The sequence below is a fragment of the Hetaerina americana genome, unplaced genomic scaffold (assembly GCF_022747635.1).
Source record: "Hetaerina americana unplaced genomic scaffold, ioHetAmer1.1.p SCAF_40, whole genome shotgun sequence".
Lineage (NCBI taxonomy): Eukaryota > Metazoa > Arthropoda > Insecta > Odonata > Calopterygidae > Hetaerina > Hetaerina americana.
This window is the reverse complement of record NW_027286986.1, coordinates 1955061-1982901: the sequence shown is the minus strand read 5'-3', so window position 1 is coordinate 1982901 and position 27841 is coordinate 1955061.

The window sequence follows — 27841 nt, the reverse complement described above, 5'->3', positions numbered from 1 at the left end:
TATATTCACGGTCCTTACCCGAGTTAAGTAGAGGCTGAGAAAATATACCCCATTTAAGTAGTCAACCTCGGAACCCATTATAGCATTAACTTTGATTATTCTTCCATGCACTTGATTTTCGTCATATGTTTTCAGAAAAATTTATTATGATATTATTATATAATATGTCCAGTTAGATTTTGCCAGGAGGCGCACGATTTATTAGCATCACGTTTAAACTTGCCTTTCTGGAAAAATAGCGTGAAACATCTAAACACAAATATCAAGAGAAAATTCTCAATTATAAAAATCCTAAACTTCGTCATCGAAAAGATGATCGAAAAAAAAGTAAGAAACACATTTATAGGAAACATCTTAACCCCCGTCTCCATCACATATAATCTCATATTATTAGCAATAGATTGTCAGTCCATAATAAATCAAAACCAAACTGTTACTTCCAAAGATATTCGAAGGCAATGCAAAGTAAGCATTTTTATAGACATCCCAAAATTTTTACAGACAACTCATGCCGTCATCCAGCTCAGCTCATCACCATCCAACAACATGCCGCAATGACGCACTTAAGACTCGGAACATTTGATATGCAGAATTCAAGCAAATCTCCAGGCAGCTAGTTTCATTCAACAATGCTTTCATTTAAAAAATAAATTTTAAAATTGTCTTTTTTGGCTATTATTATTACTTTAATACTCTGGCCGTTTAAATCTTATGTTACATCGCATCTCAAATACCCCTATTTTACTATTTTGCACACGCTTTCATTTCATAATATCAAGATTATCCAAGAAATAAGATTTCATTATTAGTATTAACGGATGTATAATCCCGTATTATACATCCGTTACGCTTTCTCTTCTTTTATGCCTACGAGGCATATGCAGTATATCTAGCTGCTTTTCGCTGCGCTTTTTCTACCTTTTTAAATGACCATTACGGATCCCCACACAATGGACGGCGATTCCAGGGTAGGATGAACCAGAACCATATAAGTGTTTTCTCTTGTGGCAACGCTACTTAAAGTTCTCATCACAGAACGAAGTACTTTAAATCCATTCCTTGTCCCAGTACTCCCTTGAAATACCCACCCAAATTCTAGTTGGGTAAACGGCCGAGTACGCATATGCAATTACCGCTACTTGGGATTCTGTCTTCCAGGAAAGAGCGAATATTCTCACATGCCCGTCGTTTTTATTTGAAAACTTTATGTGCATGCTTTTAATTACGTTCATACTCATATTACTTTTATCAACTAGTCAGAAAGGTAATCAACGTCAATTTGGCATATCCGAGATTCATTTGCCCAGTATTTACATGCCCCATATGTCTCTAGACAATTCAACGTTGACCAAGAATCTTGCTGCAGTAAAATCTGCTCGAGTTTTCCACCTGGTCAGGGTTACAGCAACATATTCATGATTAATTTGCAAAGCTCACCGCATCAACTTCCTCCCTTCTCTAATGCGTCGCCGATGTTTTGCCATAATCCTCTACGTGTCCTGTTCTCAACTTCGTTTAGTTTCAATTACAAGACGCTGCGAGAGATGGCGCGACAGTAACCTTTTGAAGGAGTCATCCGCTTAAATACTCATTACAATACAACATTGGCAAGGTGTAAAAATCATTCGCCTTGACCGAAAGTTCTGTTTGTTTATTCATTGATTTCTTCGTCATCTTGTTTCAGTTCTTTATCACCTTTATATATCGCTGCCTAGAAAATGGTTTGTCACATTGGATTTCACATACCCCCATGTTTCATTTAGATATACCGTCTCTGTATTTATATTCTTTTGAGACTGCTCCCTAGCCACCATTCTTCCCCGTCTATTGTTCACTGAGCATTAGTAGCCGTCGAAGAGCATAGTTCCGGATATGATTAGGTGAATTGAAGCATATTGATGACCGAAAAATTGAAATTTTCACCACTAAGTGACTCATATCAGTCCAGTTTTCAATGAGCTACCTGAAATATGATAATTAGCCACGTTCCGAATGCACGACAAGTATTTGGAATCCACATTTAATCAAGCAATTGGTAAAGGTTCCGAGAATATCTAAATCTACACATTTCCCCGCAAGCCGTCGCAAGGACGTGTGGCAGGTAGGTTTGGGAGGTGGGTCACCACGTGTGGGGTGTACGTCACCAGCCCTTCTTCACGTATTCCCTCTATTTTCGCTTGCACCTGGCACGCCGCGATCCACCAAAATCCACGTGGAAAGGGGGCGACCGAGCACCATTCAAGCAACATCCTTACATACATTACCATTATCGCATGGTTAGCAGTTATTCCTATGCCTTCACTAAGAGAACAAGTAAATAGTTAAAAGAAGGCAGGCACACATGCAATTCAGACACTTATTATCGGTTAGTATTCTATGCATTTCGGACGGACAATTCACAAATATAATAGACTCTATACGTAAACATTCGCTTTTACCCCACCTGGCACAAGGGCGCACAGCGGGGGGCGTTAGGACGCCCGATTTGGAGAGTGTTTTGGGAGAGTTAAATCTGATTTACCCTTATTTTCGACAGCGCATACCCTTTATTTTCTTAGGTGTTCCCCATTTAATTGTTGTCGCGAATATTGTGCGGGAAAAACGAAAAGTGGAATCTATCAGTTCGACAGTCTAACTCTCTAATTTTGTGACAATTGTCGGCCTTGCCAATGTACCTAATTGTAATCTCCGATGCCGGATGCGAAACCACATCATTTCATTTAGCCCGGAGCGGATATCTAGAGGTTCCCACCCTATATTCTGTATTTACTGTGTGACTCTTTTTGTCCTTTGGTATGAGTTTTTCAACAAACCCAGCGGCCTTTCTCTGTACCCATTCAGTGCTGCATTTAATTTTTTTGAAAAGGATCCCAAACGCTCGCCGCATCCTCAATGTGACTCGTCTGAGGAGTGCCAGCTTTTTTAGCGCCGCTCCAAAAATCGTGCGTTTATGTTTTCCCATACATAAGCATCAGCTTTAGTGGAAATTGCTACAACAAGAGAGCGTGACGGGTTGGAGGAACTAGTTTGGAGGCCTTTTTGATTCAAGGAGAGAAAGCAGGCAACTGGTTAATTTTGCGACACCGAGGGAGTAATTACATCGCTATTGATTCAACCATTGCAAAAAAAAGAGGGTACACTCCGTCACTGACAGGTTTATTCAACTATATTTCGCTAAAGGCTACCCTTTGGCCATCTTTACTACATATAGTATACCTTGAAAAGAACCGGTGATAATGAACACAACTGTCTTATCCTCACTCTACATTGCTCACCCCATCTCTTCCCGTTTCTGTTGAACTTGAGCTGTCTGAAACATGTTCAATTGACAGATAAATTCTTCCAATCTTCTAATATGAATATCGCTCTGGTTCCCCAGTAATTTGTCTATCTTTACCTACGCCTTTTGCGGTATTTAAACCAATTTTTTGTTATGCCTGAGCCTTTTATTCTGCAGAATTGACTTTTGTAATTATTCTTAGTAGTAGTAGTATTTAGGGGAGGCGACCGACAGCTGAGGTCATTTGCGCCATTAGTGACGGGCAGTTAAGGATGAAGGGTGGAGAGAAACCCGGCGTCGGCATTAGCCTGAAAGAGAGGCGCCAAGGGGTCTGCAGTTCAACGTCCCATCCAACGTACGGAGAACTCACTCTAAGTCCCCTCCACAAAGCACCTCAAGTAGGGATCGGGATAACACTTAAAAATATCTGCCACCGAACCCGGGTCGTCAGGGTGGGTTCCATTTGCCACGATGCGATCACCGTAATTATTCTTTTAGACTGATCCATGTTAATAATATTTTGAACTAATTGGTGATAATTTTTTCAGTTTAAAATTCAATTGCTACAATTCATTATTCTGCATCCAATCTCCAATACCAGCTTAGATTTCTATTTTCTTTAAACAAGAGCGACGTGAAAAGCCTTCAATCGAATGCCTAGCAATCATGACTTGAGCATTTTTTTAATTTCTCTATTGCAGAAGCAATGGAATATTTTGTTCGTATCGTCATCAGTGGATACTGATCAGAACATTGATCTGCAAAGTACCCCGCAATCCTCCACCCAGGGCGTATGACGTGAGGGGGGACGGGGGCGGGCGTGTGGGCGGATGGCTAAAAATATATCATTTTATACGAATTTTATAACAAATTCATTTAATTGCATTTCGTTGCTCTGGCAAACACCACCACCTGCTTCGCATAATCCATCCCTTATGGCCCATTGTATTGCACTCTTCGGTACACATATGTGATCCATTATTTGTCCAATGAGATTCTCACTTCTTGCGTATTCCACGGATCGTTCTTTTTCTTTACTCTTCAAAGTAATTTTTTACTCTCTCCATCCATTTTATCAACTCATTAGACATTATCGAAATCCGATCAATAGTATGATTTAATGCATGCATACTTATATAAATTATTCATAAAGCTGTTTTTAACGCAGAGGAGTTTTCCTTTTCATTTACAACAGCCGAAGTCTTATGCCAATTATAGTGTAGTGTAGTTTGCTGGTGAAGGGATGACGATGACGATTCTATACTGAATCTGTGCTGCGATAAAACCTCTTTAGCCGAAGTTAATTTTTTATGCTAAAATACCTGAGACTACCTGCGTGCCTGCTGTCACTTCTTTGTCTCTGTGTTTGTTTTTCCCTATTGAAGTGTAGTTTGGCACTAGCTTTAATTTTGTGAAATAGTTTAGTTTATTTAGTTTTTGTGTTGCTTGTTATTAGTTTTTAATAGTGTAGTGGCATTCCTAGTGGGTACTCTTAGAGACTTGTGGTGGTTTTTGCCCGTCGAATCTAATTGGTTATCGGTGAGTGCTTTCTTTTCTTTACTAACTTTTTTTGTCCTATGATAGGCAGACCTTACTCAAGCATCGTTTTTTCCGCTTAGGGCTTCATGTTCCATTCCAAAGCGTAACTTATTGATTGAGCTAAATTTAGCTAACCCCTCTTAGAAATTTTAGCCTAGTGTGTACAGGTTAGCTTTTGTTGGGAATACGGTGGTTGGATTAGGATGGCTTCATCTAGGTCCCCTGTTGCCATGCTCGAAGGCACTGGTGAATGCGCGGCTTCAAGGGCCCGTATCGTCATGCTGGAGAGAATGGTGCGGGAACTTCGATCTTAGATCGCCGGCGGGAGGGCTCCCCTCAGGAGATATGGTGCTCGGGGTGGGAATACGAAAACCCGCCACGCCCATAGGGATGCACGGATTCGTCCTAATGCTACACGTGGCTGGGCGATTAGAGACCTACCTCGTGTCCCTACTGTCAACGAAGGAGTGTCTCACGTCCGTAGGTCGGACGATTGAAGGGTCGGCTCTCGGGGCAAGGGGAAGGTAACGCTGCGGCGAGGATTGGACTCTGCGGAGGCAGATACCATCCCCGTCTCCAACAGGTACCGGGTGCTGTCGGATGACAGCACCACCGTACCTGCAGCCCTTACCTCTACTCCGAGGGCACTGCCTAGGGTAAGGAATCAGCGGTCGGGAAGGGAGGGAGCCATTATATTAGGCCGTTCAAATGTCCGGCGTATATTGAATCCGCTGCGCCGCAGAGCCTAAGAGGAGGGAGGTGTTGGATTCTTGTCGTCCTGATGTTTACCAGGCGGCGGGATAACCCAGGCGACCAGGGTTTTAGCATAGCTGGTAGGCAAGAGCGTAGGTCATATATTGGGATAAATAAAGTAGAATCAAATGCCTCCCAGCCTAAATCCCCTAAGTGAAAAGAGTCACACTTGTCATCATCACTTATCATAACAATTTTTAACGAATCTGGCGGATTTTCTCTGATAAGAACACAAGTGTGACAGGTCTCTTAGGGAATTAGGCTGAGAACCACTTGAAGTGCGGAGAGAACAAGCGAGACAGATTTTAAGAACGGTTCAGAACAAACGAGTTTAACGATGACACTGAAGGAATTATAATGGCCCCACACTACTTGGGTAGATCAGATCAGAGGGATTAAATAAGGGAGATTGATTCTAATGCAGATAAATGAAAATACTCATTCTTTCCCCGAACAATCAGAAATCGTAATAGTAAGAAACCGTCACTTTGGGAATATTAAAAACATTGAATTTATAAGTCGGAAAAAATAGACTTCGCAAGGATGTTAGTTGTATTTGTACGTGCATGTGTATGTTAGTTGGTGTTTTGAGTGTTTACATGTGTGGGGGACATGTGTTCCTGCACGAGTGTATGTCATGTTTTGTTAGCGGAGGGTATGAATTTGTGGCTTTTGCATGCGGTCCTTTTTTTTCTTTCTTAATTACGGGTGGTTTCCTAACACACCCCGCCACACACCCTGGCAGTGGCCTGCGGAGTAGAAGTAGATTTATAATTACCTCTAAGTTAATTCAAATTTATTAAATATTTTTCATTTTATTTTATTTCGCGAACAAGATTTGGATAGGTGCCTAGTTTCAATATTGTACCTTAATATGTGGGAACCGTATTCCAGGGGTAGAGCGTAGGGATGCTGGCCAGAGGGCCCGCGATCAATTCCCGTGGAAGCATCTATAGGCACCTGCAGATCCACCCAAGATATATGATTTTTTGGGTCCAATATCTGGCACAGGGAAAGGAACCCTGGCACAGGGAAAGGAACTGCCCCCCCCCCTGATGTGTGAATTTCACACGCCGTGTAGGACTTAGTATTGGGTGAACTCTATCATCACCCCCCAAACCAACCGACGGGTTGATTTGTGTGTTTATGGTTTTTTTGTCATTGCTCTGCATCTACATATTACCCCGCAAGCCGCCGCAAGGGCGTGTGGCGGGGGATGGCGGGGGATAAGTCATCAACCGTAAAAAGGAAAAACGTTGCAGGTAGCAAGGATTAATACCATTATTATGGTATTAATCCATTGGTATTGCTATCGCAGGTTAAAAAGTTAGAATTGGTTTTGCTGAAGAAGTATTTCTTACTGATTACTTCAGATGCTTGGGGATCGATATGTCTTTTGGAGGTGAATTCTAATATTCTATGTGTTTTGGGGGAGGGGACTTAGTTTTGGCATTTCTCGGGAAAACGAAAGCTGCTGAGATGTAAGGAGCGGAATTGGGTTGCGGGAAGGTTTGAAAGCGGTTGCTTGCCACTTAGGTCTGCTCCCCACGACTCCTGCGTCTTTCCCTTCTTTAGCTCCCTTCCTCTATCCCTCCGGGACGTTCCCCTCTTCCCTGACAGAGTGTCGACGACCCTCGACTGGCAACCCGTCCATCCTCCAGGGAACCGATCAATGACTGCGAGCAGGATAATTGGCGAAGGTTATTCCGGTGTGAAATCAGCACCAGCCACACAATCTAGCGATGGCTTGCAGGGTACTATGTAAGTGTAAAAAATACATTGATTTTTACTTCAGTCAAGGGGAACGGATAGATTACCCTTTGTCCTTATCTAAAAAGAGTGATGTCACGCTCCGCTGGGAAAGTAGTATTTTAATGTTAAGCCATTACAATTCATCCGCCAAGAATTTTTAAATAAATATTTGAATATTTTATCTGGCCAACAACAAGAGGTATTAGGCCAAAATATCCCTAAAATTGTTTAAAACATGCATAAGATCCGGATATTTGCGAGATCTCCAGTGGGAAAAAATTATTGCCCCGGATTTTTGCTAAAAAAATAAAAAAATACGGATAATATGACACATAAATATTCAACCAACATAAGAACTCCTCACGATTTAATTGGCGGTTCGGTTGGCTCTTCTGTACGCAAACTGTAAATAGCTATAGACTTTTTGGCACATGGAACATTTTCAAATGAGACCTTGATCTAAGAATACTGTTTGTTCACTTTGATTAGAGTGTAAATTTTACTCTTTGCAAACATTATTATTAGCGGTAGTCGATGCTAAATATTTATCAATATAAACTCATGAGTTCAAGCTCATAAGATTTTACTTTACCCTGTGTGATCCGCGGGACTGCGCATGCTCGTAGGGAGCAATTAAGATTATCCTTAAGCCTGATCCCAGCTATTGGATGGAATGAGGGAATTAAGGATGCCCTTCATAGAATGCGCATCAAACGTTAGCGCCATTTGGAGGAGTGGGAGGCATACGAACGACGAGACCCCCTGAGCCACTCATCTATATCTACTTAATACCCCGCAAGCCGCCGCAAGGGCGGGTGGCGGGGGGTGTTAGGTCACTACCCGTAAGAGACAAGCCACTCTATCGATAGTTTCAGATCATTGCTGAAATGGATGATAACACAAAAGGAATTACAATGGTCCCTCGACTATACTTTAGGTAGGTCAGACCACAGAGAGAAAATAAGGGAAATAGATTCCCGCACAGATGGATACAAATACTCATTCTCTCCCCGGACAATCTGGAATCATAATAGTGAGAAAACAAAGTGACTATAGAAATATTACGAAAATTCTATTTACAAGACAGGTCAAGATTAAACGTTGCGTAGATTTAAGGTATATTCGTAGTGGTAGTAGTAGTTTTGAGGGGAGGCGACCGACTGCTGAGGTCATTTGCGCCATAGGGGATGGACAGGAAAGGATGAAGGGTGGAGAGAAACCCGGCGTTAGCCTACTCTTAACGAAAGGCGTCAATGTGTCCGAAGTTGAACGTCACATCCGACGGACGGCGTACTCACTCAAGTAGGGATCGAAATACCTCTGAAAAATATTCAACACCGCCGGGATTTGAACCCGCGCCCTCTGGGGGGAAGCCAGTACATTAGCCCCCCAACATCTCGATCCCCGGTATATTCGTATGTACGTGTGTATGTTCATTGAATGTAAATGTATTTGCATGGACGTTTATAACACAGGATTTTGCATGATAGTTTACGATTTTGTGTGTGTGGATTTGTATGAATTTGTGGGTTTTGCCTGCGGTTTTATTCTTAATTACGGGTGGTGACGTAACACCCCCCGCCACTAGCCCTTACGGCGGCTTGCGGGGTACTTCGTACATATAGATGTAGAGACCTATAAAATGCCGTGAAGGAAAAAAGACTGAAGTATCTTTAAAACGCTTCCTGCACTTCCTTGGAACCAAATTGCCGAGATTAGAGCGAATTCAGGACTAAGAAATCATTCTCTAATTAATTGCATGACTCCCTAAAACCGCCTTAATAGTCAGTGGAAGTGGATGATTCTGTGTAAGTCACGGAATGTCATAATGGACACTCTTCACCTTAATTTTTATTTGTTGATTGAGGATTTAAAACATAAAATAATTGGCAATTACTCATGAAATAGCATGCACATATTACGACGCTAAATAATTTTACAAGTTGATTTTTAGAATTGCGACCAATGAAGTCTTCAATACGCTCAGGCTGTGGATGATTACCAAGTTATCCTTTCCTAATTACAATCTTTTGAATGAAAGAGAAAAATGCCTCCCTTTGGAAATGTTTCCGATGATTGCAGCCACTCTCGCAACTGCAGATGTTCATGTGGTGGTGGAGTTTCGCCTTCTTGTTTGTTGTGTTCTGGCTTGCGCGCTGTCGGATGGCTTTCGTGTCGCATCCTGGGGTGCAGTTGTTTTTCGGCTCATGGTATGTGTGTTTGGATGAATGTTGGATGAAGGGAAATTTGCATGAGTGTTGGATGAAGGGATTTTTGCATGAGTGTGTTCGCCGCTGTGGGTGTAGTTTTTCATGTTGTTGATTTTGCATGTGGTATTGTTCCTACTCACGGATGGTGACCTAACACCACCCGCCACACGCCTTTGCGGCGGCTTGCGGGGTATTATGTAGATGTAGGTGTAGACTCCAATTGACGAGTATCTGGAGTTGGGATAACTAAGGCGAAAAATTTTGCGGAGGGAATTCTACTAAATCTTTTTTTTATCATGTTTTCGTTCACTGAGCGGAATCGGAGGGACGGGAAAGTACATAGAAAGGGAAGTTTAGCAATTACGGCGATAAATGGCATGAGCAAATCACTTTGGGGATACATCACGGTGTCAAGAAAATCTACGTGATTAGCTCCTTGATCACGATAACGATGAAGGATTTCTTTTCTTTTACGCTGGAACTTTCGTTCTTTCGCTCACCGTCCTTTTTTCTGTCAACCCATTTGTCCCGCCCTGTTTTCCTTTCAATTACGTTCTGATGAGTGTGTTGTGGCTGAAAATTATTTTATACCATTATGTTTTGACCCTTTCGCCCCACCCCCAGTGGCCACTTCATTATTTCACTCTTTTCTTGTGCTTATTTCATCCTCAGTGTTATTCAGGAATTGCTACTCAGGACCACGTGCGGTACCTGTATTTGAACGGCAACAGCCACCATCATCCTTCGCAACGGAGTGCCGTGTTGTCTTCCCTTATTCATCGGGCAAAAGGGATTTCCGACGAAGAAAGTTTTCCGGGGGAAATAAGGCACCTAAAGAAGACTTTCCTGCAGAATGGCTACAATGGCCGTGAAATATCCGTGGCCCTTAAAAGGTCCTTGGAGAAACGTGTAAACCAAACACCCGACGACAAACCCACCACCAAGGCCCTTCTGCCATACGTCTCGACAATCTCCGGAAAAATCTCCCGAATATTAAGGAGATTTGACATCGGGACAATCTACAAACCACCAAATAAGTTAAGAGCACAGCTGGGCAAAGCTAAGGACCCCAATGGGCTGAAGACCCCAGGAGTGTACTAGATCCCCTGTTAGTGCGGTGAAGTCTACGTGGGTGAGACGAGCCGCATGATAGAAAAAAGGCGGAAAGAACATCAGAGGCAACTCATACTGGGGCAACTGGAGAAATCAGCAGTGGCGGAACATTGCTTTACCACGTACCATAATATAAGGTAGGAGAGGACCAAAATTTTATGCCCATCCAACGGACACTGTGACCGGCTCACTAAGGAGGCCATCGAGATCCGCCTCCAAAAACATAATTTTAACAGGGACTCGGGATTTTACCTGAGCAACACGTGGAAACCGATCCTTAGAGTAATGGGTGAAACCAGGAACGACGGGCGGCCAATGGGTACCAGGTGCTGTCGGATGAAAGCACCACCGTACCTGCAGCCCCTACCCCTACTCCGAGGGCACTGCCTAGGGTAAGACGTCAGGGAACGGGAAGGGAGGGAATTGTAGTAATAGGTAGCTCGAATGTCCGTCGTGTAATGGTCCCATTGAGGGAAAGGGCGCGCCGCGTAGGCGCCGATCAACGGGTGACCGCCTGGAGTATACCAGAGCGGAGGAGTTCCTCAGGTGACGAAGGCGATCGAGGCGGCGGTCAAAGGCACGAAGTGCTCTAGGCTGCAGGTCGTGGCCCATGTGGGCACCAACGACGTCACGGACCGTGGATCCGAGGAGGTCCTCCGTTCCCTTAGGGAACTGAGCTCCGAGGTGAAGCGCGTCCAGGGCGTCGAGGGGTTTCGGCTGATACTAACGGTCTGCAGCGTCGTTCCGAGGGAGGATCGCAGGTCTCTGGTTTGGAGCCGAGTGGAAGGCATAAACCAGAGACTATCGAGATTCTGCTCGGACATAGGAGCCTCCTTCGTCCGATCTAGGATCAATTACACGGCGGAAGCTGTAGGCCTTTTTTAGGATAGAGGGCAGGTCACTTAGTGGGTCGGTAACATCTTGGGATAGCGCGTATAATATTATTAATTATATAAAATTATATAATTAATTATATAAAAATGTAAAAGTCACCGACAACACTGGCATTGATTTAGAAAGACATGTGACACGCAATTTCCCACAAAGCCGTCCTAAATTATAGTCAGGCACAAATTAGGACGTTATTCAACATCAAAATAATTTAACTATACTTGTTATAAATTGCAGAAGCCTCAAGAACAAATCAGCGGATCTAAAACACATAATCCAAACTCATTCCGCTGATATAGTATTAGGCACAGAGAGTTGGCTGTGCAATGACATAAACGACCAAGAAATATTCCCAATAGATTTCAAAGTTTACCGACACGATAGAGATACAAGACCCGGAGGAGGGGTTTTCGTGGCAGTTAAAAGTCATTTTGAAAGCAGGCTAGTTTCATTTGAAAATAACAACATAGAAAGTGTTTGGTGCACCTTCATACGGACCAATCAACCCAACATAAATTTATGCTCTTTCTACAGACTTCCAGACTCATATTTGAAAACACTTCATACCCTCAACGATTAAATTTACAATTTTACACGTAAATATAATAACAGCATAAACATAATTGGTGGCGACTTTAACCTCACTAGTATAGATTGGGACAGCATTATCGTTAAATCTGGGACCCGCGATCGCGAATCTTGCAAATCCATGATAAAATTGAATCAAAGAAACTCCCTCCATCAAGCAGTACGCATGCCCACCCGTGGAAAGAACATATTAAATCTAATTCTTACAAACCCACCTGAACGTATTATTAATGTATCAACTGATGATGGCTTGAGTGACCATAAAGCAGTTAATGCCCACTAGGACATAGAAATAAAAAAGACTGTTAAACCAAAAAGAAAAATTTATAATTACCACAAAGCAGACTTTGAATCCTTTGCCAATCAATTAAACTCTTCACTACCCGAGTTCAAAACCCGCTTAAGTCATGTCAACGTGGAAGAAACTTGGATAGAATTTGTCAATATCATGCAAAAAGGAATCGTAGAATTCTACCTATAAAATACATTAAAACAAATCGCGACCCCAGGTGGTACAATAAAGACGTTAGAAAAGCCCTTCGAAAACAGAGAATGCTACACTATAGGGTAAAGAGGGCAGGCGTGAACACATCATCCCCTGAGAATAAACAATCATGGGACACATATAGATCCTCTAAAATTGAAACCAAAACACAATTACGTAGCGCCTTGCTGGACTTAAAACGCAAAGTACTTCGCGAGCACTTGGACACTGACCCTTAAGCTTCCTGGTCATATGTTAGGGAAGTAAATGGGAGTAAACAAACTGTGGCTTGCTTAAGGCATTGTAGCAATATAATACATACAGACAGTGAGAGTAAAGCTAACATCCTAAATTCATTCTTCCAAAGCGTTTTCTCGAATGATGTTGCCACCGCATATCTCCAAGAAACAATACATACTCCACCCATGGAAAAAATTACAGTGGACTAACAAGGAATTCTAAAATTGCTCATTGAGATTAAACCCAACAAATCCCCGGGTCCCGAAAATATACCAGCTAGGGTGATAAAACATTTAGCTCCAAACATTGCCCCGTACCTTGAATATATATTTAACAAATCCCTCACAGAGTGCAAAGTACCTCATATTTGGAAAACCACGCAAATAACGCATATTTTTAAAGGTGGTGACAGAGAGGATCCCAGTAATTACATACCTATATCTCTCACTTCTATCTGTTGCTAAATCTCAGAGCACATAATTGTCAGTTCAATAATGAGACACCTTGATAGCATTAACTTTTTAGGTGACGAACAACACGGATTCAGGAATACCCGCTCCTGCGAAACCCAATAAGGATTATTTACACATGGTTTACTTTTATCGGGTGAGAGAGGTAGGCAAGTGGATGCGATCTTAGATTTTCAAAAGGCATTTGGTAAGGTTCCACATGGTAAACTCAGTCATAAATTAAAGGCCGCGGGTATAAACAATGGCGCCATAAATTGGGTTAAAAATTTTCTTTCAGAACGGGAATAGAGGGTAGACCTTAATAGCGCTAGTTCCGACAGCGTTCGAATCACGTCGGGGGTACCTCAGGGAAGTGTGATCGGGCCGTTGCTTTTCTTGATTTTTTTTAACGATTTGAACCGCAAAGTGAAAAAAAAATTAGGATGTTCGCGGATGACATGGTGATCTATCGGGAGATATCTGCGGATGAGGATCGTTTTATTCTAGCGCAGGATTTAGATTGCATTACTAAATGGTGTTCTAACTGGGGATTGACTCTAAATTATAATAAATGTTCAGTGGTAAATTTCTTTAAAAGATCAACGGGATTTGCTTACAAATTAGCTGGAGGTGACCTAGCAGTAGTTGATACGGTAAAATACCTAGGTGTCACATTCACAAAAGAATTAACTTGGGGGACTCACATACTTAAATTCTGCGGTCAAGCATATAAAAAATTGGGATTCATTAGACGCATTGCCGGCAAAAGTGACTCGAAGATCAATGAAGTTGTGAACCACGCTCTTGTAAGGCCTCATTTAGAATACGCATGCAGCGTGTGGGATCCGAGTAAAAAAGGTCTCATTCGGGAAATTGAGAAGGTTCAACGCCGGGCAGCCCGTTTTGTAAAAAATTCTTACGATAAAACGCAAAGCGTTACCGAAATGCTGATGGATTTGGGGTGGGAATCATTGGCAGAGAGACGATTCAATGCAAGATTGAAATTATTAAATAAATTCAGATCCGCATGTTTCAGCACCGAGGTCTCGCAAATTTTTCGTACTCCTACATACATTGGTCACTTGGATCATGCAAATAAAATTCGGGAAATAGATGCCAGAACTAGCCGACTCAAGGACTCCTTCTTCCCACGGACAATACGGGATAGCAACTGCAGGGTTATAGATGGCAAAAATTCCACTTGCCACCCTCAGCGGCCAAAAAATAATTAGTTCTATTTAAATGAATGCTCTTCCACTAACTTTATGTGTTTTGTTATAATAACCCATTTTTTTCCGAATTACCTAATTCAAGTTCTGTTCATCTGTTTTTAAGTTTCCCTTTCAATCCCTCGTCCCTCTCCGCGGGGGGAAATTCCTGCTACCTGCAATGTTGGGTCGCATTCCCTGCCATTTAGAGACTCTTCGGGGGGTAGAGTGTTTCGTGGTGCATTTTCATGTGGTAGTGATGTTTCAATTTCTTGCTTGTTGTGTCCTGGCTTCCGTGTTGTAGGATGGCTTTCATGCTGCATCCTGGGGTGCAGTTTTTTGTTGTTTTTTGGTATATGTGTTTGCATGAGTGTTGGATGAAGGGATTTTTGCATGTTTGGGTGCGCTGTTGTGGGTGTAATTATCCGTGTTGTTTTTTTGCATGTTGTATTGTTCCTTTTTACGGTTGGTGAACTAACACCCCACGCCACACCTCCTTGCGGCGGCTTGCGGGTTATTATGTAGATGTAGATGGGAAGGCGCCCTTATACGGGTCAATCAAATTATACCTAATTGGGGGGAAACCATATGTATACGGGAACAAAGAACCCGCCGACTCACCGATCATTTCACAACTAATGGCGTCCTGCCCCAACATCAATTTGGTTTCCACCCCCACAGGTGCCCTACCGATCCGCTTAGCCATCTTACCACGATGGCGGCCGAAGCAATCAACTGCCGACAGTATGTGGCGGTGCTATTCCTCGTAATAGAGAGAGCTTTCGATAGGGTATGGCATGATGGCCTTATTGGGAAGTTCTCCCTTACTCCGCGTGTATTCCTCCCCTGCTCCGATTAATATCCTCTTTCCTCTCCGACAGTCAGGCGAGAGTGCGAGTGGATGGACACCTCTCCTCTCCCTTCCCTTTGCTCGCGGGCGTCCCTCAGGGTACCGTCCTCTCCCCTCTCCTCTTCACCTTGTTCTCTTAGGACATGCCCACGGACAAGAATCACGGCAAGCGAACCACACTCGCCCAATATGCCGACGATACAGCGCTGTGGATAAGGGCCCAGCGGGTGGAAACGGCCGTGAAGCATCTGCAACGTGCTACGTCCACCCTGGAGGGTTTGTTCCAGAGATGGCGCCTGCGGCCGAACCACCACAAATCTACCTTCATGGTGTTTTCCGGCGCCCACGATACCCGTGGAGTCGGTTTTTCACCTCCCTCCCTGAAACTCTGGGACAGGTCCCTGACCCCATCCTCCTCAGTTTCCTACCTTTGTGTCCATCTTGACCTTTATTTGAGGTTGCATGTGGGAAACGTAAGGGCGAAATGCAACCGACGCGCGAACCTGCTGCGTGACGTCAGGGCTAATGGCCATGGGGTCATTGAGGGATGCGGTGTTCTCCTATAGAAAGCCTTTTTCAGGCCTGTCATGGAGTACGCCGCGCTTGCGGTTTTACCCTTAAATAATAACATAGAGCGCTACGCATCATTCGAGCGCCGGGTTTTGAGGCGGTTGCTTTTCCTATCTGCCGATGATGATTCTCTCGTAATGCAGCAACAGTGTTCAAGTTTACTTCCAGAAGAAGATAGATTGGAGCTTCGAGTTCACTTTCCGTTGAAACTAATTTTCTCCTCACATTGTATTTATTATGTCACAGCTCTGCTAAAGAAATGAAAAGTTTCTCCATCGGCTTCCTGAAAGCATCGCTTGCCACTCGGCTATTTATGCAGCCGAGTAAATTTGTGTAGACGTAAGCAATTAAATGCAACGTTCGTATTGTGTTACCACCATCGTTGCCGTGGGTGCAATGATTGTGTATTAACTGTCAACGGGTTCCGCTGACGTTCCAAAACAGTGCCGCTACACAGAAGTCAAATCAATGATCTGTTTGTGTCAAATCAATATCATAGAATCATAGAATAAATCGTTTTTTATTTAAATGGCGACCGAGTGTGCCTTTCCTTTTCTCTTGTTTGCAAAATATATTTTTAAAACGTTCGCTCCTCTCACTCTTTCGAAACTCATTTTCTTGTTTAGTGCCGTAGTGCTATGGAATTTATGATATTCGAAATTTCCAGCTCGCTAATTTTCAAGATAATTGCTTTAAGGCCGGAATCTCTAAATATTCAAGTATTTTAACGTTCCTATAATCTACTCTTCGTTCCATGAGTAATTCCCAAATTGTACTCATAATTATGTGCAACTAATTGTAGCATAATAACGTTTTTGCAAGTAGTCCTCCTTCGCAGCACACGATAAAATTAAGCAATAAAACGGACTAGAATAGGGGAGATTGGAAAATTGCGACCTACAATTATTCTTCGGATTTAAACATAAATTGAAAATATTTTTTTTGGATTCCAGTAACCTCTTTCCAGTCGTTAGGTAACGACTGACACTATTAACTTTCTACATAACGGTATACCTAGAACTAAAAGGAAATATCCACCGGGATTGGATTTTGGTGAAGAGATTGGGAGAAGGGTAAAAAGGAGGATAGATAGTAAGTAGGGAAGGATGGAAGGAAGAAGCGAGTCCCGGCGTTGACCACGCTCTGCAATTATCGAAAGAGTTCCAGGATGTCACGGTTCCAAGTACCCCTTGCAAGTCGTTTTGCTGCACCTCAACTGCAAACCACACTGAACACAAGGAGAAATCAAAGCACCACTAAAAGTTTACCATTTACAACATTCAAAGGTTGCGTGTGGAGAGTCAAAATTAGGCATCGCAGTTATCGAAACCATTGCCTGTATTTCAGAGGCTATCCCATCACATTATAGGGATAAAGGTCCTCATTAATCCAGTTAGAAACATACCTGAGAGGGAGAAGACATAAAAAATTAATGGTTGGCGCGTGACAGCTCGATCATTTGCTCGAGAGCTTTATTATAGCAACAAACCCTCGTCACACAAATTGTGAGGACGCAAGCAACTGTGACCGCTAAGACCGACATGCATCATCACACATGTATTCACGCATGTTAAAAAATTCTTTAAAAAACTGCAACTCGCAATAAAATGAATCTTTATGTCTCTTTGCAAAAGGAATGGTTAAACTAAACGAAATATTGAAAGTTGCTTAGAGAAAATCGTAATTAATGCACGGTAGCATATATAGATTGGATCGTCGAGGATTGGATTGGATTCCCTTCACATTTAGCTGGGCGAGCCTTGTTAAATGTGAAGGGAAAAATGTCTAATTAAATTTCTAGCAAAATGTCTAACCCATTATTAATTGGAAGCTATCCGCAAGGAGGTAAAAGGAAATGGTATTTTACAAAATGATGATTATAATATTTTTTAAAAGCATAACTTATGATTACAAAACAGGAAAACCCAATGAAATTTTGAGCATTCAAAAAAAAGGACTATCGGATTCCCTTCTAAAACTAACAATCTTATCGTGATCTAAAAGGGGAAGTAAAATGAAAACCGAGCACTCGCTCCAACTACCAGTCCGCACACCAATATGGACATAATAACCCAACAATAACTGCGAGCGCCCGTAAGTTGTCACTCTGCAGCGTACCTACAACAGCGATGGCAGTATCGATACGTGAAAAGGTGGTTTCTAGCTTTTAGTGGACTGTGTGTTATGGGGGGGGGGTGTGTTCGGTTTTAATTTGACAGGCCGTAGTACCTCTCCCTTATTTGCTGGTTAGCCATATTTGTGGCTGACGGTTAAATATATATACATATATATATATACATATATATACATATATATATATATATATATATATATATATATATATATATATATATATATATATATATATATATATATATGTGTGTGTGTGTGTGTGTGTGTGTGTGTGTGTGTGTGTGTGTGTGTGTATAACTGAGACAAGAATGATAAGCATTGAATAGTTCAAAGAATGAAGTAAAAAGCAAAGAAGTAAAGAAAATTTCCAAAGCATAGTACTGGAGACTGACGATAATGTATCGCATCTATTCATGAAGTAGAAGAGTAAAAGAAGGGAAAGAGTTGAAGAGGAAATGTCATAATGAAGCATACCGCGGGAGAACCAGAGGGAATGAGTCGGAATGAACGCAAAATGAAGTTTTAAGAAATCTTAGAGATGAGGGATGAGTTGGCTAAAAGCCCAGAAGGAAACCTTAAGGACGTAAAGCCTTGACCAAGGAAAGAGTCTCTGCCATGAAATTTAATTCTAAAATCCTCTTACTTGCGTCTTCATATGCATACATGTATGCATGTGAAGCGGTGCCCTTTCCAGTTGGTTTCTCTGTTGAGAGAATAATGAGTCTGAAAATCATTGATCAAAAAGAAGATTTATAAAGAAATGGAAATGAGATGACAGGGGCGAGTGAAACTGGTAGCCCCGAGATAGCCATGGTTGAGTGTGGTTGACGAGAATCTCAATGCAAGGAATATGAGATGATTCAGAGCCAAGAGAGAATGCATGAAGCAATTTATGATGGAGGCAGAGGGGAAAGAAGCATTCAAGAATGAGGCAGTGTAGAATTGGTGAAAATGAGTTGGCCTCCCCTGGTAACCAACAACCAGGCTCTCATTGATAGTGCCTGCCTCAAAAGGAACGCCGTGTCAGATATGTGGCGGAAGAGCTGATAAAAAGTTAGGATTTATAAAAAGAATACTTGGAATAGTAATGAAAGCGTCAATGAGCTTTGTTGTTTCTCGTTAGTTAAGCCCCCCACCTGGAGTATGCTGCAATTGCATGGGATCCTCATGAAGTAGACTTAATTTTTGAAGCCAGATCGAGTTCAACAAAGAGCAGCTACGTTTGGGAAAAGTTGTCTTGGACAAGGTAGCAAGGCCACGACACTATTGGAAGAATGAGGAGGGGGGCCACTAGTTGACCGCAGGCTTGAACACAGGCTCAAGTAGCCGCGTACATTTGAGGAAGGTTTCTTATCTGAGGATGCGAAAAAAATATTACAGGTCCCCACTTATTATGGTAGATCAGATTAATAGCCTAAAAGAATGGAGATTTATTGTAGGACGGATAGATTTAAAGCGTCTTTTTTCCTCGAACTATTAGATATCATAATATACATGACAGAAATTGCGGAGGTGATAGTGAGAATTCGTAGTGTATGTATATATTTTTTTAATACCTTGCACGTTCTTTCCAGCAAGTTATTCTTTTTATTTAGTAGACCTATCTTTTCAACATTCCTACAGCATCATTTGAATGTACGTATCATGTTATTAAATATTGTTGAATGTCAGTACTTTCTTTCGTGTGATTAAGGTTTGTCGATAACGTGAAAAAGCTATTATATTTTTGCAGAGGTATCATGTTATGGTTTTGCATGCGGTTTTATTCTAGCTAACGGGTGGTGACCTAACACCCCCCGCCACACGCCCTTGCGGCGGCCTGCGGGGTATTATGTAGACGTAGGTGTTCGCGTGCCCACGCAAGAAGTTAGAGACGAACGTAAGAAGAAAGTGATATCAGGGCATAGACGTGAGTTGGCATGGGAGAGGGAAACAAAAGAGGACTGCGGTCAAACAATATTCCACTTGAAATGCTGGTGAAGAGGTGATGTCAGGGTGTGCAGTTTTGATGTCCTCTGCACCCAACCACATTTGCTCATTTATCCCTCATTACGTAAGCACATTTGTATGGCGACAATCACGTGTTGCCAGAGCGAATAAAACTTCTGTTCCTTTCATCCCTTCGGGAAACGAAATATGACCTCTAAAAATATCATTAGAGAGATTTCACACCTCGCCCAACGATTCCCTCCAGCCACGCAGGGCCCACAACATCTCCTCCCATGATACCCCGCCCCACAGCTGAGAGGGGATGTATTTTGGCAGCCCTTCAACGTAGTGGTTGGAAGGGTGAAAGGTCCCGGCAGCGGTAATAAGAAGAGCCGAAAGAGACCGTAGGTGTAGCGGGACGTAGTTTCTACATGTACGCCTAGTTCTACGTTTGATATGGCCTCTAACTATATAATGGTGTGTGAAATACGAGTATCATGAAACGGTATTGCACGATGCTTACGTCTTATTCAATGCTTAAAAAAAGAACGGCAGTTGAAGCCATAGTTATGATAATGCAATCCTAAAGATGATAACTCTGTGGACTATATAATATCCATGAGAGAGTAAAGAGTTGTTTTTGAATCATTAAAAATGTAGTCCGTCATATTTGGCTAATCGAATGTTTATATACAGAAACGCACCCAAAAGTGGTAGGACTAATTTTCTATGGCGCGAACGGAGCGGTGGAGATAGATAGATAGATAGCGGTCTTTATTTGGGCGAAATTGAGACCAAATGGTCCCTTCTTCCATTTAACCCATCGTCATATACATATTATATTAGCCATTTAAACTTACAGTTACATTCAAATCTAAACATAAACACATAGAGATAGACATACTATAAATTCATTGATCCAAATTTGCACATCGAAAAGAAAAAAGTATATACATATATATAGACACACACATACACATACATACACATACACACACATATATACCTATATGCATACACATACATACACATATACATACATATCCACACACACATACATATACACACATAAAACATACATACATGCATTCATACACATGCATAAATACATACATAAGTACGCACATACACACCCATACATACATACATATACATATATAAATTAAGAATACTCTTTCAAATACTCAAATTAAATGACAGTGAAGACAGTGGAGGGGGGTCTGCCTGGCAGGGTAAGGTGGAGGGGGCTCTTAGCAACAGACCGACACCAACCTCAGTCGCCTGCGGGCTGTCGTTGAGCGAGGAAACCGTTTTTAGTGAAGCAATTTTTTTGTCCGCGTCGAAAAACAAAATGAATCTGAATTTAGAGCAACGTTATTCCGTGAAGTTTTGTGCGAAACTCGGGAATACGGCAACTGAGACCCTCGATATGATCAAGCAGGCTTATGGGGACACTGCCTTAAGCCGTTCCGCAGTATATGAGTGGCACAAGTTGTTTAAAGAGGGTGGGGAGCTCGTTGAAGACGACCATCGCTCCGGACGGCCGTCGACGGCAAGAACCGACACGAATGTGGACAGAGTGAGGACACTGCTGAACACAGACCGACACTTAACCAGTGAAGAAATTGCAGACCTGTTGGGTCTGTCTGCATCCAACGTCCAACGCATTATTTCACAGGATTTGGCCATGCGCAAGGGGTGCGCCAAGATGGTGCCGAAAATTCTGCCATGGCGCTCGTCGTCAGGCAGCTCCTGGCCAAATACGGCGTTGCCACGTTGCCGCACCCACCCTATTCTCCCGATCTGGCACCAACGGACTTCTTTTTCTTCCCCCTGATGAAGAGACAGCTCAAAGGACGACGTTTTGACTCGATAAAGGCCGTTCAAGAGGCTTCGACGCGGGTCATCAGCGGCATCCCCAAAGAAAATTTCCAGCGGGCGTACGGGTAATGGGAGCAACGTTATATTAAGTGTGTAGCAGCTCTAGAGGCATACTTTGAAGATTATTAAGTCGATGTAAGTATATCGTTAATAAAATTCTTGTAAAAAAATCAGTCCTACCACTTTTGGGTGCAAACCTGTATTTTGTGAGATTTTAATTTTTGAAATGGTTCCAAAAGTATATCCTCCTCTTGCAATTGTAAACAGTTTCCACTCTCATTCACTCTCTTTGTAACTGGAAGGTCCATGGCCATAGTTTATCCGGTAACCTCATCACGCGCTCTTCCTTCACGTCTGATTCGTTTTACATCCACAGCGGATCTATGTTAGGAATATAACCCCTGAATAAAACACCGCAACATCTTATAGAGCTCTCAGCGCTTTGCCTTTTCCTGATTGATGACAAACGATTAATTTCCTCAATATTTCCATACATTTGGAGCTCAAAAATTTTGACTGAAGCTTTACTCTTGCTAGTACAGACTCAAAAAGAGTTACGGTGTTTTCGAAGGAAATTACTTTTTGAATTCCTCATGCACTTAGTTTGGCCCCAAATCTTTAGTGTATTTTACACTGTTTTCCCTAAATCTCACTCCCGAAAGTCAATACGGTGCAATCTTTATAATACGTGTAATTCCAAATCCCAAATCAACTTCAATAAAACACAATGTAATACAAAGGGATGATATAAATATATGTCCAGGGGAAAGACCAGGATTGGGCAAATGATAGAAACTAAGAATTGATGGGACAAATGGAGAAGAATGTATGGCGGAAGGGCATTCGGAGAGAGAAAGAGAGATTAGTGCCGTTAAATGAAGAGGAATCGATGGCTGCAATCGGTTTTTTTGAACCGGGTCCTCATATTTTATTACTGAAGACTGGATAGCGGAATGTTGATTCGTCCGAAGCAGTATTTGGCAACATATTGGATGGCATTTCTATCACTACCTACGTCGTCTGATGACAGCATCGTTCACTTTTTTTCCATCGCGTTCTTTGGCATGTGAACTAAAATTTGCGGCGCCCGATTACACCAGCCCCCTTTCGTTCCCATAAAGACCGCTTGGTTAAAAAGGCTGGACCACATGCATCTGTTTCAAAATGCAATGCAAACTTGTACATGGACACCCTTCTCAAGTTGAATATCAACCAAATTTATGGGAGATTGATCATAACGGGATATTTGCGTAATTCATGATATAAAAATAGATTCTTCCACAGTGAAAAGCACTTGAATTATGAAAAACACCGCGCACATCTGGTAATAATTACATTCGACGACTACTGAGAACAAGGAAGTCACAATTCGCGGTGAACATAGAAGAACACTATGGGATGGTGAATCACCATGATAGAGATACACTTTGTAGGGATCTGAGCTCTTTCGTTACGTTTGTTTTTCCGGAATTTACCCGGAATAAAATCAGCTGGCTGGGAAAACTAACTCGACGTCTTCGCGCCGTTGGAACTCTGTAGCATTCCTCTAGTGATTTGCGGCTGTCGGTGGTGATAGTACAATAGATATGGCTAAAAGTGAAAAAAACGTGTCTCTTAGAAGAGAAAATTCTTGGTAAGCGGGAAAGAATAAGAGTTGAATTTTTTAACGACATGAAAGCATTTAGTAAATATGAATATGCCAAAAGAAAAAGATGCAATAAAAACCAGAAAATGCCCACGCAATGCCTAATGAACACTATGGGCAAATGAGACTCCTCATGGGCAAATTACTTGTAATGATGAGCCGTTGGTCTTGCCCAGCTGGAGTAGTGCTGGCATTTAGATACAACATATAGAGCTCTTTGCCCGAATATCTTCAATTTATTAATCATTAAACTTCTCAGTAAATGATCAGTCTGTTGAGTGATATGCCGAATGGTTCATGAGCTGAATTGAATGAGCACCCTGCCACGCACACCTTAACGATTCATTGCGTGATATTATGCAAATCAAGATGACTCTCGGAGGTTTCCCCTTTTTAAATTTGTTCATCTTCGAATAATGACATTGGCGGGGGAAGACGATGATTAACATTGATCAAGTTGTCTGGGAAGCAAATAATTCTCATTGAATTTTTAAATATTTCGCTTGCATAACTTGTTTTCGCTTGCTGTAACTCAATAATGAACTTTATAAGCAGATATTCGAAAATTCAATAGAATGTGTGCATGGCGGAAATTCTTATCACTTTCACATGACTTAGAATTTTTATTTGGCTGACATTTTCGTCGATGCTCAGAAAGCTATACCGGCTAGATTCAAGAGTATTTTTGCTCTCAATAATATATACATGTGATAGTTTTTGTGAAACCAGCATTGAACTTTCCTCACTTCTTATATTCTGTCATTTCACTGGTTTCAGTCATGAAGCAATGTAAATATTCAAAATAATGTTAGAGTTTCAATCATATTAATTTCAGCAATGAGAGTTTAATTGATTCTCCGTTTATTTCTAATCATATGAGTAAAATGCTGATGGATGGTAATGTTAAAGTTTAAATTGTATAACATTTGAAAGCATATATTATATATACATATATATAAATATATATAAATATATATAAATATATATATATATATATATATATATATATATATATATATATATATATATATATATATATATATATATAAACATATACATAAATATACTTTTTTCAAAAGAACAATCACAATTTAACTTTTATATTTCAAACAATCTGTTTAAAATATAATAATGATGAAGTAAATTTGTTTTTGGCTGCTCTGGATGGAGTGTGATGTTGGACGGTGCATGACCAGGTATGGTGTGACCCTGGACCATTTGTGATGGCACAGTTACTGTTGGGAATTTCGAGAATCTCTCATTATCATTGTTCTGAAATGTATATTGTTTCATACTCCATGTACTTCTTGTGCAGGATACGGGTGTATTACTAGACCGTTTCCACCGGGACATTTGCCTAGGGGTAGCGAAATGTAAATAATAATATAACCCATATTTAAAGTTGATAAATAAATTATAATAAGTTATAGTAGATACATATAATAGTAACATATAGATGTCATAAAGGTTGATCGCGGTAGTCCAGGGGATAGAGCGTTGGACTACTAACCGGAGGGGCCCGGATGCGATTCCCGGGCAAGGCACTCTGGGAACCTGCGACTCCAACCAAGCTATGTGATTTTTCGGGCACAAGATCTTCTTGGGAAACCATAACCGTCGGTATGCTGACTACGCTTCTTCCTACCACTTCATTTAATTCTATGGCAGCCCCTCATTGGCTTTCGTCCCCACCGCTGTATGTTATTCTATAATTATCACTCCAGTAATCCCCACTATCCTTCCATCTCACCTCGCATAGACCTAAAATATTGATATTTCCCCATTATATCTCTCGCCTAATATTCTCCAGTTTGCATGTCCTCATCATTGTCCCAACATTGCATGTTATTATTCTAACTAATGTGGTCGTCTTCCCCTGCATCTTCTGTCCTGCTGCTGTCGGTTTTCCCTTGCAAGGGTTTCGTTGGATGACGACCGCGGAAGCTTTGCCTCCTTCGCTGCCGGGCACGACACACGGCCGATTGGGCCGAGCGCCGTAGTTGCCAGGACTAAAAATCTCTCTATTGTCCATCATTTAAATCTTTGGAATTATAATTGAGGTGGTTTCCCGTTGCCTTCCTCAATAGTGTTTTTAACGTGACACTATCACTTAATGGCCGCCCCACTGGGGTCAGACGCCATTGCAGCCGCCTCACTGAGGAACAGACGCTGCGTGGACTACCTTTCGTCTGGCTCCTAACCTTCGACCTATCTGGCATGGGCGACCCTACCAGGAGCAATTATTATTACTCCCGCCAGCACAGCTCTAGGGGTCATCGGAACGTACAAGCCCTTCCACCACGTCAAGGTGGTAGTCCGGGGGTGGAGATATATATATATATATATATATATATATATATATATATATATATATATATATATATATATATATATATATATATATATACAGGGTTCGGGAAAAAAATTGATTACACTTTTACATATCTTAAGCTAATATTCCTCAAAATAGGACCCATGTGAGTCGATACACTTGTTCCAGCGGCGATCCCATTCCTGGAACGCTCCCGCGAAGACATCATCGGGAACCTCTCGAAGACACGTCGTCACGGCCTCTTTGACGGCGTCCAAAGTCCCGTATCGCGTTCCTTTCAAACTCCTCTTTATCTTCGGGAACAGAAAGAAGTCCGGTGGTGCCAAGTCCGGGCTGTAGGGCGGGTGCGGCTGCGTTGCCACGCCGTGCTTGGCCAAGAAGTCCGAGGCGAAAAGCGCGGTGTGAGACGGCGCATTGTCGTGATGCAGCCGCCAGATGTTTTTGATCGCTCGCCAGATGTTTTTAACCTCATGCACTATTGTTTTTGGCACATTACACTGCTCTGCTATCATCCGAACACTAAGACGACGATCAGAGTTCAGTACATCGCGAACGTTTCGCACATTTTCGTCGGTGAGTGTCGTTGATGGGCGTCCAGGCCGTGGTTCGTCGTCGACCTCTTCTCTGCCCTCCACGAACATCTTGTGCCACCGAAAGATCATGTTTCTGGACATGGCTGACTCCCCGTAAGCCTGGTTAATCATACCGACAGTTTCGGTAGACGATTTCCCAAGCTTTACCGCAAATTTGATGGAATAACGCTGCTCCAAAAACTTCGGCATCGTGTTCCGTGACGTGGGTCGAGCGTGGAGGTTCGCGTAAACAGAGCTCCTCACTACACCACAGCTCAGAGCCGACTGCCTTTTTCAGCGTCGCTTGCCAACATACCCCCCTCCAATCGCAGCCCGTCAGAGCGGTGCTGGGAGCGCCTGGAGTGGCGGGAAAAAATCAGTACACTTATTTTCCGGACGAACCCCCCTGTATATATATATATATATATATATATATATATATATATATATATATTTGTATGTATATATATATATCTGTGTGTGTATATAGTATTGCTTAATTAACTTAGCTGAAAAATAATATTAAAAAATATTTATACATATAAATTTTGTCAATAAAGAAGTTTATGATGTTAATAATGATCATTCTTCATTTGAAGAGTCTATGCATCCACGATTGACTGGAAAATATATAAAAGTTTTATTTTAATCCTTAAGAAAAGAAATATCGTCCGAAATACCTGGAATAAAAAAAGGTTGTTTATTCTAACCTAAGCCACGGTGTCCATTCAATAACCGCTCCCGGTTCAATAGGGCGAGCTCGATCCCATCTTTGTTTTTGGCCATGGGAAGGATTTGACGGCGATGGTGTTGACAGCGCCCGGAAGTCATCCAACAGCTTTTCCATGTTTCGTGACTGAAATGATATCAATAGTAACCTAGTCTGAATTGAACAAAATACAAATGGAATCAGGCCAACGAATCCGCGAATAAGTTTCAAGAATATATTTGAACATTTTCTCAATCAAAGGTTCATTAACCCTGACTGGAATATGGACCCGTAATTCTCCATTTCCGGGGAATTTCTTCAGTAAATTTAATGCCGACTGTTTTTACTGGCATTTCCTAAGTTTTAAAATGGGTTCCCGCCGGAACTCAAGGGACCGGGGTTCGAATCCGGATCTTGGCGAATGATATATGCATAATGAAAAATATTCGAATTTGTGTATCAGCCCTCGAATGATTCCCGTTAAGTTATTCTCTCTGAATGTCTTGCAGGTTTCATTGAAGGCCAATTTACATTTCCATTGTACTGACCGCACACCGGGAGCTAGTATTACGGGGGGCGACCGGCAGTTATAGTCTTTTGTGTAGATAGGGATATAGGAGTGATTTGATATCGGTCGGATGTTTTTGGGATAGGAAATAGTTCCTGGAGAGAAACCCGGCTATGGCATCAGTCCATTAATTATGAAATTCACC